We start from the raw sequence: 13196 nt of genomic DNA on the forward strand, positions 1-13196 counted from the left end.
TTATAGCATGCATATGCTGCCCCATGTTTTCTGAAAGCACTGGCATGCAACAAACATCCATCCCTAGGTCGCTCCTCAAAAGATGGTTTCTTTGCCTTATGAAGAAGTATTTAAAGTCCTGTACCTTTTTCTTCACTTTGGACTCATTTTATTCCTCCATCTTCTCAAAGCAGGTCATCCTCATGAACTGAGGTGAACAGGATGGGTAATTCTAGAAATATTCATATACCCTGTAACACCTCTGGAAGCTGGAACCTGCGGAATTTACTTTTAACTGCTACCCTCACTAGTGGCTGGAAACTACAGTTTAAATTTGACTGCCTTCAGACTTATCTCTTATGATCTGCCTCCTGGAACCCCTGGCATGGAGCAATGTCCCCAGATTTTGAAAAAGACCATATCACTTCAGAATTTACAGTGCTGCAAAAATCTATTTTTTCTCACAACAGAAAAATCAACAACAATTCCTGAGTTTCTGCCCTATTTCATATAAATTTAGAAGATTTTACCATTTTTGTCAAGACTCCAGAATTAGGTATATACCAAAGTATGTTGATAAAATAGGTATTTCCATCTGTTATGTTCACTAAAAATATGAAATCTTTGAGGCTTTACCTCCTCTTGAAGAAAGCAAGCCATTGCAAGTGTATGCTCTCTCTGCTTCACTGAGAGCCTAGACCATCGTTACAAACAAGGCCATATCAGGCCTAACAAACCAGGGATTCAGAACATACACCCTGCATAATTACAACATTGGATGGTTTCAAAGTTACTATTTGAACCTGAATTTTCTAATACCAAAGGTCTTCCTGTCTTCCATGCCAGTCTCAGTGACCAAGACTGTGATCTGTTCTTTAATGAGTCGCTCACTGCACAGGCTGCTACAGCACAGTGTCATTTTCTGAAATCCTGCATGCTGGCACTCCAGAAAGCAGTAACTGCGTGTTGAGCACATAGAGTTGTTTTATGTCCAGCCTGGAGTCTGTGATCTCCACTAACAATGAAACAACATTTTTAGACAGTGAATGACACTGTAGGAAATCAGCTAAGCTCAGATAATTATATACAAACTGTAAAAATAAAAAAAAAAATCTTCAGATAAGCTCCTCAAGTGCAGTTTCAAGACTGACTTCTCCAGATTAGTGGCTGGTCTCTAAGCTCATGCTCAATAGCCTTCAGCTGTTCCAAAGACACCATTACTTTATTTTCATTTAAATAGACTTTTAAATTAAAAGTTTAAGGCTAGGGCTGAATAGTGATCCATACAAAAATCTGAATACCATTTGCGTACAGTGATCAGAGAAAGTCTGAGAACCATCATATGAAAAGCAATGTCATTAACATACCTGACAATCCCATACTGCAAAGCAACAGGAAAAACTGAAAACAGAACAAGTCTAACATGGAAGTTAAACTTAAACAAGTTGCATAACCTGACTGATTAATATGTCTTTCTGTACATCTCTCAGATTTCTGAATTGACAACTGATTTATTTTAACTAACATTTTCAGAAGAAGCCATAAGACTGACACAACCAATCTTCAGTATTTTCCATAGTCTCATGTTAGAGAGAATAAACACATTTTGTTTGTGCCCCGTAGCTTTTGTCAACAATAAAATGCTCTAAAATCCACTGAATTCTTATACTTATTTATTTTAACTGAAGTTTTATACATTTCAACTCCATATCCCTATTTCTGTGGTTACTAACGGCTTAATTCAACACCAAAACATACAAAATTCATATGTTCTTCAACAGCTCTTTGACATATGTTGTTTCTAGAGTGTCTGGTCAACTGCCTCTAAATGAGAGCCACTGCCTCTAACTGGGATGGGTTTTCTCGCATGGCCAAACATTTTAATAATTCAAAATCTACAGACAACCAATGTAACCTCTAAAGCTACTTTAAAAATATCTCTTATCCATGTCACTAGTTTCCAACTAAACCATGTATTTCCATGTCAATGACAGGTGATGGTACTTACCATATCTATACTATTCTTCTCATTACTATCTATCAATCCACAAGCCTAAATCTTTATCTCAAGACTGTGTTTTTCAGATTTATATTTTAAAATTAATGTAGTAAGAAAGAATTTCTTTTTTAAATAGTCCTGAGCTGAGAAAACAAAAATATGTCACAGAAAAAATTACAGGAAATTTATTTTGAAAGGTTTATTTTCATTACTTCTTTGTTTGGCTTCTATCTACTGGGAGATATAGAAGTATATGATGTTTTCTTGAGAAAGAATGTTTTGGGGGTATTAAAGGGATTATGTATAAAGTATTGGAATGGAAAAGACTGCTGTTTTCATCTAAAAAAATGGAATGTTTTACCTTGTACTCTGGGCTTCCAAATTGCCAAGCTTGTGATGTGCTGTCACAACTTATGCGTGAGTGACTGGTTAGAGAGCTTGCTGTTCTATATGGAAAGGTGAGAATTTGTCACTGCGCACAAGCAGAGAGATCAGTCAGATATAGTGATAGATCTGTTCTTTGCCTAGGTTCGTATACTACTACATTATGGGGGCTCAGAGGTTGCCAAATCAAATTCTGACTCTAATTCCATGGTTGAAAAAACAGGAAAGGAGATAGGGATGTCCTGACACAAACACTTTCTGTAGAAAAAAACCTCTTAGAACCTCTGCAGAGTTGTGCTCTACCATCCAGGGCAGCCATAGTGATCCTAGAGTTATTCAATAATCTTCTCCTGCCCCTGCAGTTCACTCACTACACAGTCCAGCACAGCACAATGTGGACGGTATCTACCTCTCCTGGGGCTGTCAGTAATGAAGATATTTTCTACTGCTAAATCTGTCACTACCAAAGCACACAAAACAGTAGATAGCACTGTAAAGGAGAACAGATGATGGAGAGCCTTCATGCTGTGTTTGAACTAGAGAACAATAGTCTACTTGATTTTTCTAAGGCTTGACTTAAAACTGCAGAGCCACTGCTGCAAAAAAAGTATGCCCTAAGTAGGCTACTCAGACAAAACCACCCCTGTTTAGAAGCACTGTTAGTGGGGCATTCAATCTGCAATGCTGTGTCTGGATGACTTGACTTTTTAAGTGCAAGCATTGCCATATACCAACATTACTCAGTGGACTGAGATAGTTTATGCCTACTCCAGTAAAGAGTTCAGGTAGCAATGGGAATGAAAGAAAATCAGAGTCTCTGCTCAAATTTGACTCCCCAGGCAGGACCTCATGTAACCAGCAAGAAGAAGAACCCTTCTTGTCTCTTCAAATCTGCCCTACCCTGAGGAGATGCTGTGATGTCTCTCCTAAGGATGAGGGTTACAGTTTACAGAAAACCACATACATCATCCAATCAAAGTCAAAAATAAAAACACACAGGAGTGAAAGAAGGGATAACAGTATGAAGAGGGATATGCTGGGTGCCTGCATACATAATGCTCTAATCCTGGACTGTATCCTCCTATCTGTTCTCTCTTTCACAAGTGGTCCTGTGACTCTCTCCACTACAATCTTTCCAACATGTTGTACTTTGTCAGAACTCTTGACCGTAGGCCAATTAGACCTAAACACTGAAAAGTAAACTTAAATACTTAAATAAAAAAACACATCAAAACCACAATTATCTTGCAGCTAGAAATATATTTCAATAGAGCTGTTCTGGCAATAAAATTGATAAAGTGAGGTGAAAGGTACACAGGATTTACAGAAGTAATTCCCAGGCCTTCTCTGTGCATATTTCAGAAGACACACCTGAGACCAACAGGCCTAATGTAGGTCAATGTCTGACCCTCTTCAGCACTTTTAGACAATGTTGTCTATGCCTTTCTGTAAAATTTGGCTGCTGGTCTCCTATTTGTGGTGGTGCTTTATAGTCTCAGTTATTATTTTTTAAGCTAAAAATAAAGGAGTATCTTTAGAAACTAGTATCCACTTTATCAAGTGTATTTAATCACGGTGCTTGAAGGCTGCTTTTTGCTTACGGATGGAACACTCCATTCAGAACATCATGATCCTTACCACTTACCAAAGGAATAGCAGTAGAATGTATTTTACCTTTTTTCCCCACTATGTAATAGCAGCTGTATTAATATTCATTTCTAGGAATTAATGTAATTTGTATGTAGCAATTTGTAGTGATGGGACAAAGAACAGTTGTTCCTCAATGTATTTCCAGACTTGACTCTGACTTGTGGCTTGGCATTTACCACATCATCCACGTGGACAACTCTGCTAGGGCTTGAGAGCAAATTCAGCTGGGAAGCTGGGATGCTTCCCACTGCCTGAATGCCCCTGCTAGTCTTCAGAGGAGTGATCTTGATGTAAACACACTGCACAAACTTGGTAATTGGTTTGTTAGGTGGTTTGTACATCATTGGGGAACCACAAAATTGGCCAGTGGCTCACTGAAAAGCAACATAACTCTGCTGATACAGAGTGAAATAACCACTGCCTCCACATCTGAAGCATAAAAGCGTTACAAACACTGTATTGCTCACAAGACATTTTTTACGTGGGGTTCCACTGGAAGTAAAGGGAACACTGGTTTGTAATAATATTAGCACAACCCCCAAAATGAACAATGAACAGGGCTCTTCTAGTCCTCCAAAAAATCCTGAAATAAAAAATACTGCACTTTTTTGGTTCCCCTGAAAGCAGCAGCAGCACCAACAAACAGTAAACTTCTGAGCAGTTATTGTTATGTGTTATGCTGTTCCTTACAGAAATGTTTGTTTGTCACTGGTGTCTATTTAATCATGCCTGTTATGCTGGGTTTTAAAGCTTAGTAAATACTTTACAAATCCACTCTGGTTTTAGAGAGCTCAAATGACTGAATTCATCAAGGGCAAACTTCACACACAGTGCAGGCATAATCCTTCTGTGTACTGCAGTATGATAAAAACCAAGGAGACGGAGTTACCCTACTTTCTTTCATATAGAACTGAACCCTGTGCTTGCCATGTAAAATAGTTGTCACAGAAACTTATTCTTTCTGAATATTACAACTGACATACAGTGTCACATTTAACCAGAGCTTATTGAGTCAACACAAAAGAATAGGTTCAGCAAAAATATTTGTGTACAAATATATGTATGAACCCAAAGGGAACGTGATGCAGATTTCCACAAATGCTGCGTAAGTATGATCGCACAACTTTAAAAAAAACACCACTGTCAAATCTAGAGTATTTTTTGATTAATGAAAAACTTCCATCATTTTGCTTTTGATCACTAATTAATTATTCAACCAGGGTGAAAGGTGAGGGAACATGACTAAAACATGACCTCAGATGTGGCTATATAAATATGTGTACCTCTCTGTGTACATATCTGAATATGCATTATATATCTTATTTATAACTGTATACATATAGGTAGATAGATACACACACACACGGATAATTTCAAGTAGGGCTTTCTACTATGGTGGCAGATTTTCTCTGAACCTATAATTTACCGGTGACTAGATGTTAGCAATAGAGTATATTCCCACTTCACCTTTTAGCATTTGTGCAAATTAACATCAGTAGATGTGTTATAATCTACTGCACTGTATTTTTTTTTTAAGACTTGACAAAGGACTGGGAGAGCTGCCTAAAGAAAAGTAACCTTGACAGAAAGCACAGCCCAGAATTTGGTTTCAGCACACTGAATCAGTTTATTTTCAGCTAAAGAAACAACATCTTATCTTGGCTAAGAAAGATCACAGGGATTTCTTTATGTAGTGCTAGCTTTAGAAAAATTGAAGAGTTACCAAAAATCTCTAAACCCATGAGCTCCAACATGAGTTGAGCCAGTACTCTCAAGGTAGACTGTTTCAACATACAAGTGGCTCACTCTATCCATGTGACTTACAGATTGAGTCTCAAGGACTGTGTGTATGAGTGGAGTGGGAGATCCTCAGACACCTAAAAAGACCGCTGCTTCTCAAGGTCAAATGGCGTAATAATTCTTGATGTGGAAAGTTTGTAATTTCTAACAGTTACATTTTCTGCAGAAATAGCAGAGAGCCATAGATAATCAGTCCATTTCCTAAAATGTAAAATTTCTTTTAAAAATACCCAAACCAAAAACCTCCATACAGAAAAAAAAATCTCTATCTTTCAAAATAATTCAACCATGCATACTTGGAGAGATTTTTCTTCAGAACGCTTGCAGGACTGACACCTAACTATAAGGAAAGTACTACTATGCTGAAATATTATATTGAAAAGTACTATTACACTGGAAGTATTATATATATATATGTATGTATACACTCTTTCTATATATATGTATTTATTTATATACCTGGAAGCTTGCCCTAATTTCCAAATGACCCTGTACCTTCCACTGAAAATGTTTTAGATTAAATAAAAGAAAATCTGAAGCCAGGAACATTTGGGGCTGACCTTACAGTTGTTATTCTTTGAAGATTAGTAAGCCAATCTGCATTTAAGAAGTATGCTATATTCCACATCTATATTTTTATTCTATATACTATGTATGGTGGGAAAGATAACTCCTAAAACTCCAAAGCAGGTACTGAAAGCAACTAGTGCAACCACTAGGCGGTTTCATTTGATTAGTTGTCATCAGCTCAGTAAAATAATTAGAAAAAATGCCAGCATGCTGCTTGTCAGTTTACAGCTTTAAAGAAGTGTTAGCTCATACTGATAGAGAGAACTGCTCTTTCCCAGTACAGCAAATGCAAGAGTACACTATAGCAAACCCATAAATATTAATATGTATCATCAGGTTTACCACTTAGGAGTGTCACCTTGTGATTAATGGGCTGAGAGCCTGTGAGTTATAAAGCAAAGCTGAGCTGAGCAAGATGTGCTTGCATGCTGAAATACAATTCCTATGGCACATTTCAGCACACTGGCAATTTAAAAAAATAAAATTAAAAAATTAATAACTATTAATCATCATATACAGAATTATTAACTGTTTTGTACCAGCATACAGAGGGAGCCCCCTGTTCCATTTCAGAGAATTCACTATAAAAAATCTTTCATGCTCAGGCTAAATTCTTACTTGCTCTGTGCAGACACTAAAGCTGCCCTGATATTTTTGGCAAAAGCCAGTATTTGCCAAATTTTGCAACAGGCAGGCTCCTCTTTCCTCACTGACTGCTTCTTCAACTGCACTAGGAGGTCTGATCAGTGCATACATGCTTATAAAATCACATGTTTACATGCACAGGCACACTCAAACATGGTGACACATCCAAGTTCAGGAGATCTCCAGAAACTTCTGAAGTCCTGAATGCATGCCATCAGGTATAGAGTTACTTTATATAGCATGCTTTACATAAAACACCCTTTATGAGTCAGACTTCTCACAATACAGCCACTGTGTGTACCAAGAACCTGCAGAGGGTTCATCTTCATGGCTGATCTAATTTATGTAAGGTTTATCTATTTAAATGGTGGGGTCTTAGAGCTTTTAGGGACTACTATGAGAGGGATTGAGATTACTGACATCACCACCACAAAGTTCCTAATGCCATGCAAAAGAAATTATTCGCTGCAATGTTGTAATGTATTTGTAATACAGATGTATTTGTTAATGGAAAACTTAATTTTGTGTTCCTTTAAAAAACATATTATTTAATATCTAAGTCTTGGTTATTACAAAGCTTCCTATAAAAAAGTCACAATATATTCCTGCAATCACTTCCATCTTATTTTCTGAAAAGAAAGGTTAAAAACTCTCTAAAGAAGGACAATGAAGAAAAATGAAATAATGATGCCAAAGGACCCAACTGGGAAAATTTATTTTTTTACTTATTCCATGCCAGCCCAATTGGCCATTTAAAACAAAACAAACAACCAAACAAACCAACCCCACAAAATAACAAGTGCTAGCTGGTAACAGCCATATCACATTTATCAAAGCTGATGTGCTATGTGAAATGATACAATTATTTACAACAATAATGTGTGTATCAACTAAAACTTCTAATACATCTCCATATCAATTAAGAACTGGAAAATTCCCCTACTTTATATAAGGATGTAAGAAATATGGAGAAGAAATGTGCCCAAACATTTTCTCACAGATTTTTCCCAAGGAGTGTTTCAGCCTCTGGTTAGTGGATTGCCTCAGTCCTAGCAAAAAAGAATGCAACACCACACTTATTTTAGAACAGGGTTGAAAATAATTACTACTATAAATTTCTGTTGTACTTCTGTGATACTGTTCTGCCATGCAGAAGTCTATTTAGAAGCAGACATTGGTTTCTGTGGTTTAGCATGCATGATACACACCATGCATCAGTGTTTTTGCATGAACAAAATGGAGACCTAGGATCTGGATTTACACACCCAGACACTGAAATTCAATGACTCCTCCTCCTCCACTTAAAAGTGACAGATCCATGTAGCAGGTGTGAATTTGAAACCTAGAGTCTGCACAACAGCTGGGAAATATTTCACTATAAGCAGTCTGGAAACAAGAGGATACTTGTATTCAGGAATGAGTGCCCACACAACCTGTTAAAAAAGAAACGGCCAATGTTTGGTTTACCTTCAACACAATCAGTAAGAAGCTTTATGATTTCCCTTTTAATATGGTAAAAACTTTTGCCATTTTTACAAATAGGCAAATCTCTTTCCTTCCTTTTCTTGCTTCTCAGGGCCACCCTATCTAGTGCTGTTGATGATCACTGGGGTGAATCAGCCATCTTGCTTTTTTTACCAAGTTATTCAGGGCTTCTCTGTAGCCAGGCTATTCATTAGTGCTAGAAGCACTACTGTAATACAAAAGCACTGTGCAGATACTGTGTAAAGAACTCACTTTAAATGTAGCCTGAAAAGTTGCAGGAACTTTGGATAAATGTCTGTAAATGCAAGCAAAGACCTCACAGAGAACTCCTAGGTTACCAAATCAAAATAGACCTATTCTACCTAGATCTCCCCAGTTTGATTTAGCTCCATGAATCAGTAATCCTTAATTCCTTACAAAAATATTTTCTTGTATCAATGAAATACTATCAGTCTGGCAAAGGCAAGAATTTTGTTTGCATTCAAGAAATAATTATAGGGCTTATTTAAACCTCTTATACAGCATTATTATGATGACTAATTTTGGGAAGCAAGTTTTCTGAATTAATCTTTCTCCTCTCCCTCTAGCACTTTGTTGTTGTTCTGGGTTTTTTCTCCTTCTTTCAGCAACTTCCATCTTTTGAACTAATTTTAACATGAACAGTTTCTTATTAATTCCCCTCCCATTTTTTTTTTTTTTAGTTCTATCCTGCCTGGAGTAGTCTTGCTTTCAAAATACCAATAAGCTGTCAAAATACTTCCTTTAGATGTCTGTCCTCCCTACTGCCACATCTTTCTGGATCCTTTGCACTTAAAGTCTACTTGTATGGGAACATCAAACTACATGACTCTGGACCACAGAATTAAGCACTAAGAGCCATATTTTTAGTCATTTAGTTATTCAGTCACAAAACGTGCATTATAATAAAAAAAAAAACAGTAAAGTCTTACTGAATAATAATGTCAGAGGTAATTATAGAGCATTATTTTAATTATTCCATGTTTTCCCTGTAGCAAGAGTAAGGAAGAGATGATAAAACTGAAACAACGCAGGTAAGTTATCTAATTGTAAATTGGCAGGTCTTTGAGCATGGACAGTATTAAAATATTGTCACACATTACAGCATTACAATAGTTTATTCAGTATTACAAATATTTAATATTGCAACACTCACTTTGGAAAATGGCCATGTTCTACATTTTAAAGTAACTTTTTAATGTGGATATAATAACTTTTCGTCCTAGCATTACAATATGTAGACCCCACAGACTCACAGCAGAATATAATCTTCATTGTGATTCTTTTAATAGTGATTGTGCATGATTTTTGTATATGATAGAGATTGTATTCTACACTTCATTTTTCATGTCACTGACAATACTTTTGAAAGGTAAAATACAATGCTTAACATGAGATAGAGAAAACCAAACTGTCCTTTATTGGCCAACTCAGTTACAGAGTAATAGAATTAGATTCTACAGGATAAAATGAACCTCAGTAACCTAAAGAATAGCAGTTGTCTGAAAGCAGTAATGGTTGAGAATACCAAGCATAATCCCAGTGTAAAATCTCCCTTTGATTCTCCCAGTGTAGAATTAAAATTTAGCGGGGAGCATCTAAACAGGAAACCTTACTAAATACATGTAGATGTCAGCAAGGTCACTTGAATTTAGGGTTTTGCCTTTGATTTTTTTTCCCCCTTAGCTTCTTAGCAAAATTCATCTGACAATCAATGCCTCAGTAGCTCAACACAACTCAAGAGCAGTCTTCAGATGCAGGAGAAAAAGACAGATGGCTATCTGATTGACACCTAATTTTCCCCTCTTCCCACAGGCTTGGACTCAAAGAGGAGAAAGTCAGGCCCTACATCTCACCTAAGGGGACCAGTAAAGCAAAGGTGCTACATGGCACACCACACCCCAAATGGTCTGAGACACAGCTGGCAGAACTGGGTGTCATGCAGGTCAAAAGTCTTTTGTACATAAATAAGCTACTCAAGAAAATCCTTTCTGCATAAAATGTAATGCCTGCCTCTCATGGTATGGAAGTTGAGGATCTGGGACAGCAAGCTCAAGAACGGATTTGTCCAGCCTTGCTCTAGGAGGGAGGTCTGGACACCCAGGCAGTCTGCATCTAACCTATTGGCAGAAGGCTTTTGTGTCTTGTGTCTTTGCCCCTGCATATTGTAAATCAAAAAGCATTTGTGGCTTTCATTTGGGTTTTTGTTGTTGTTTTCTTTGTTTGTTTGTTTCTCATAACTGACAGATTTCCTGTTATTTGAAATACAATGCCTGGAGTAAAGTTTAATAACTGTCTCAAGAGAGCTGTTCTTTTATTCAAAGGGAAGCCAAACATTGTTTGTTCAGTTTTTAATAATAATCTCATTTAGATAATAAAGCCACCAGAAAAAATGCTCTTGGGAATATGCAAGTGTCAGAAATTATTTACAAACCAGAAAAAACAACACATAGTCACAATGTTCTAGAAACAGCACTGGCAATCAGAACCCTATGACGTACAAGACCTATTTTCAAATGATGTTTCATGAGGTTTGACTACCATCCACAACAGTGGCTTTGTAACCTGAGAGGCTGAAAGCTGCACAGTTAAATTAATGGAAATTCCATGGAAGCTTGGGAATGGTCTTTTTTTTTTTTCTCCTTAAAAATTAGGCATCTATATAGATCAGAAAGTTTTCTAAATAAAAATATGCATAAAACAGCACAGTGGGTACTTATGTCCTTTGAGAATTCTGTGGGTACACCTCTATACCTCTATGGAAATTAGAAGCCCACACTCTGATCACTTAGAGTAAGACTATACAGCAACACAGATGGTTTTGCAAAATTCACACTAAATTGTAAATGACTGGAATACGTATTTGGGCAGTAAGTAATCTCTTCCAGTGAAACAAACAAGATTTGAAGCAGCTTCCTTTCCTACTAGTACCCTCAAGTTCTCCAGAACAGCAATTTTGTATGTGCTTACAATGAGCATGGCATGAAGTCTGTGCATCAAGATAAGAAAAGAACAGTTTTGTTTTGTCTATGCATTTATTAATTTTATTTCTGTTATAAAACCAGCAATCCAGCAATCACTGGTGGTACCAGTGGTATCAGAAATAGTCTGATACAGCCCCTTTGATCATAACTGAAAAATTAAATAAACAGCTGTTCAATTAAGAAAAAGGTTACTAGTCCAGAATTAAATTTAGGGGGTCTAATAATGAAAGGTGCTGACAATCCACTTAGAGGCACTGAGCAAGCTCATGTACCACAGTAGCAGGTTACATTAACAGCTTCCCATGACCACTATGTATCACTATGGTACAAGACTGGGACTTGAAAGTTTTTTCTTTTCTTTGTATATTATCTGTCTACGTGCAGCTTTGTGAGTGAGTTTTACATAGATACGATATAGACAAATACCTAGAAATACTTTCAGAAATAATTTCAGGAAAAAAAGGGACATATTTAAGTTTCTTCATGTACCTTTCACATGCACTTTCCAAAACTATTTTAGGAAAAAACACCCAACTAACTTCCATAAAAAACCTGATTTTTAAAGAAATATTAAAGAATGTTAAGGAATTTTGAATTTACGAATACATACACTAAGGCGTCACTTGTTAGAGTAACCTCCATTAGTTAAAGAACATGTCAGATTTTAGAAAGAGAATGAGGCCACCTGGAATTTTAAATATCAAATACTGGTATGAAAAACTATAATGCACACTCTAGAGATTTTAGATTATTTATGGAGGAAATTTGGCAACTAAAGGTGAATAATTGAACGAAACTACAGTTCCATTTGCATCATAGAAAATACAGAAGAAATTTCTTTAAAAACATTAGTTTGACTAGATTCTGTAGACTTAATTACAAACATACACAAAACAAACCAAACATTTCCCACCCATGTCCTGAACATCAGAAGTGAAAGTGTCTTGCACCACTATCTGTACACACCACACAAACCAGAGAATGAAGGCAGATGAGTGTTCCTGCTTCTGTTGTTTTCCACAAAAAGATTTCACAGCCATTACTATTTGCTCCCAGTTTTTCAGCTGTAAGCAAACCTTTGTTCAATAATAAAAAATCAGTAAGCCACACAATTTTTATAATGTTTTGTCTTCCATTTCACTGAGTTTTTAACAATACATGCAATGCAGAAATTTGGGGCTTTTTCATTTTTTTTTCCAACTATGTGAACTACATGATGATGTTTCTGTAATTACAATGCACTGAACTGATCATTGTCAGTTAAGTTACACACAATTTTTTTTCATTACAAAATTACAGAAGAAAAAATCCATTGCTTGTTTAATATTCATAGCTACTGGGTATTGAAAACTGCATTGCCTACCTTAGCTTTAGAATCTGTCTAGTTTAGAGTCTGTCAAGGCTCACTTATGTTGTCTCTAATTTAAGAGAGAACATTAAGTAAGCTTTGACATACTCTAAACTCCTATCTTAACTTACATATTCTACATTCATGGAACTTGGAAATCTATTTTTTTCAAATTTCAACCAAGTTTCTACCTTGAGACAAGTAAATTTTATGAGTTATTTCTCGTATTGCAGTTGAAATGGAAAAGGGAAAATTCCAGTCTCCTCACTGTATGAAAAATAGTGTCTCTGTTGAAAAGCTAATGCAAAAAATTTGACATAGAGAAAAACAGTAT

At 36.4% G+C, this 13196-nt stretch overlaps 1 protein-coding gene across 2 annotated transcripts in view; it reads right to left on the minus strand.

Annotated features, from left to right (window-relative positions):
* The window catches only part of RORB (RAR related orphan receptor B), a 138017-nt gene that overhangs the window by 98201 nt on the left and 26620 nt on the right, over window positions 1–13196 (minus strand). The window lies entirely within an intron of this gene.

Source organism: Passer domesticus, chromosome Z (assembly GCF_036417665.1).
Source record: "Passer domesticus isolate bPasDom1 chromosome Z, bPasDom1.hap1, whole genome shotgun sequence".
Taxonomy (NCBI): Eukaryota; Metazoa; Chordata; class Aves; order Passeriformes; family Passeridae; genus Passer; species Passer domesticus.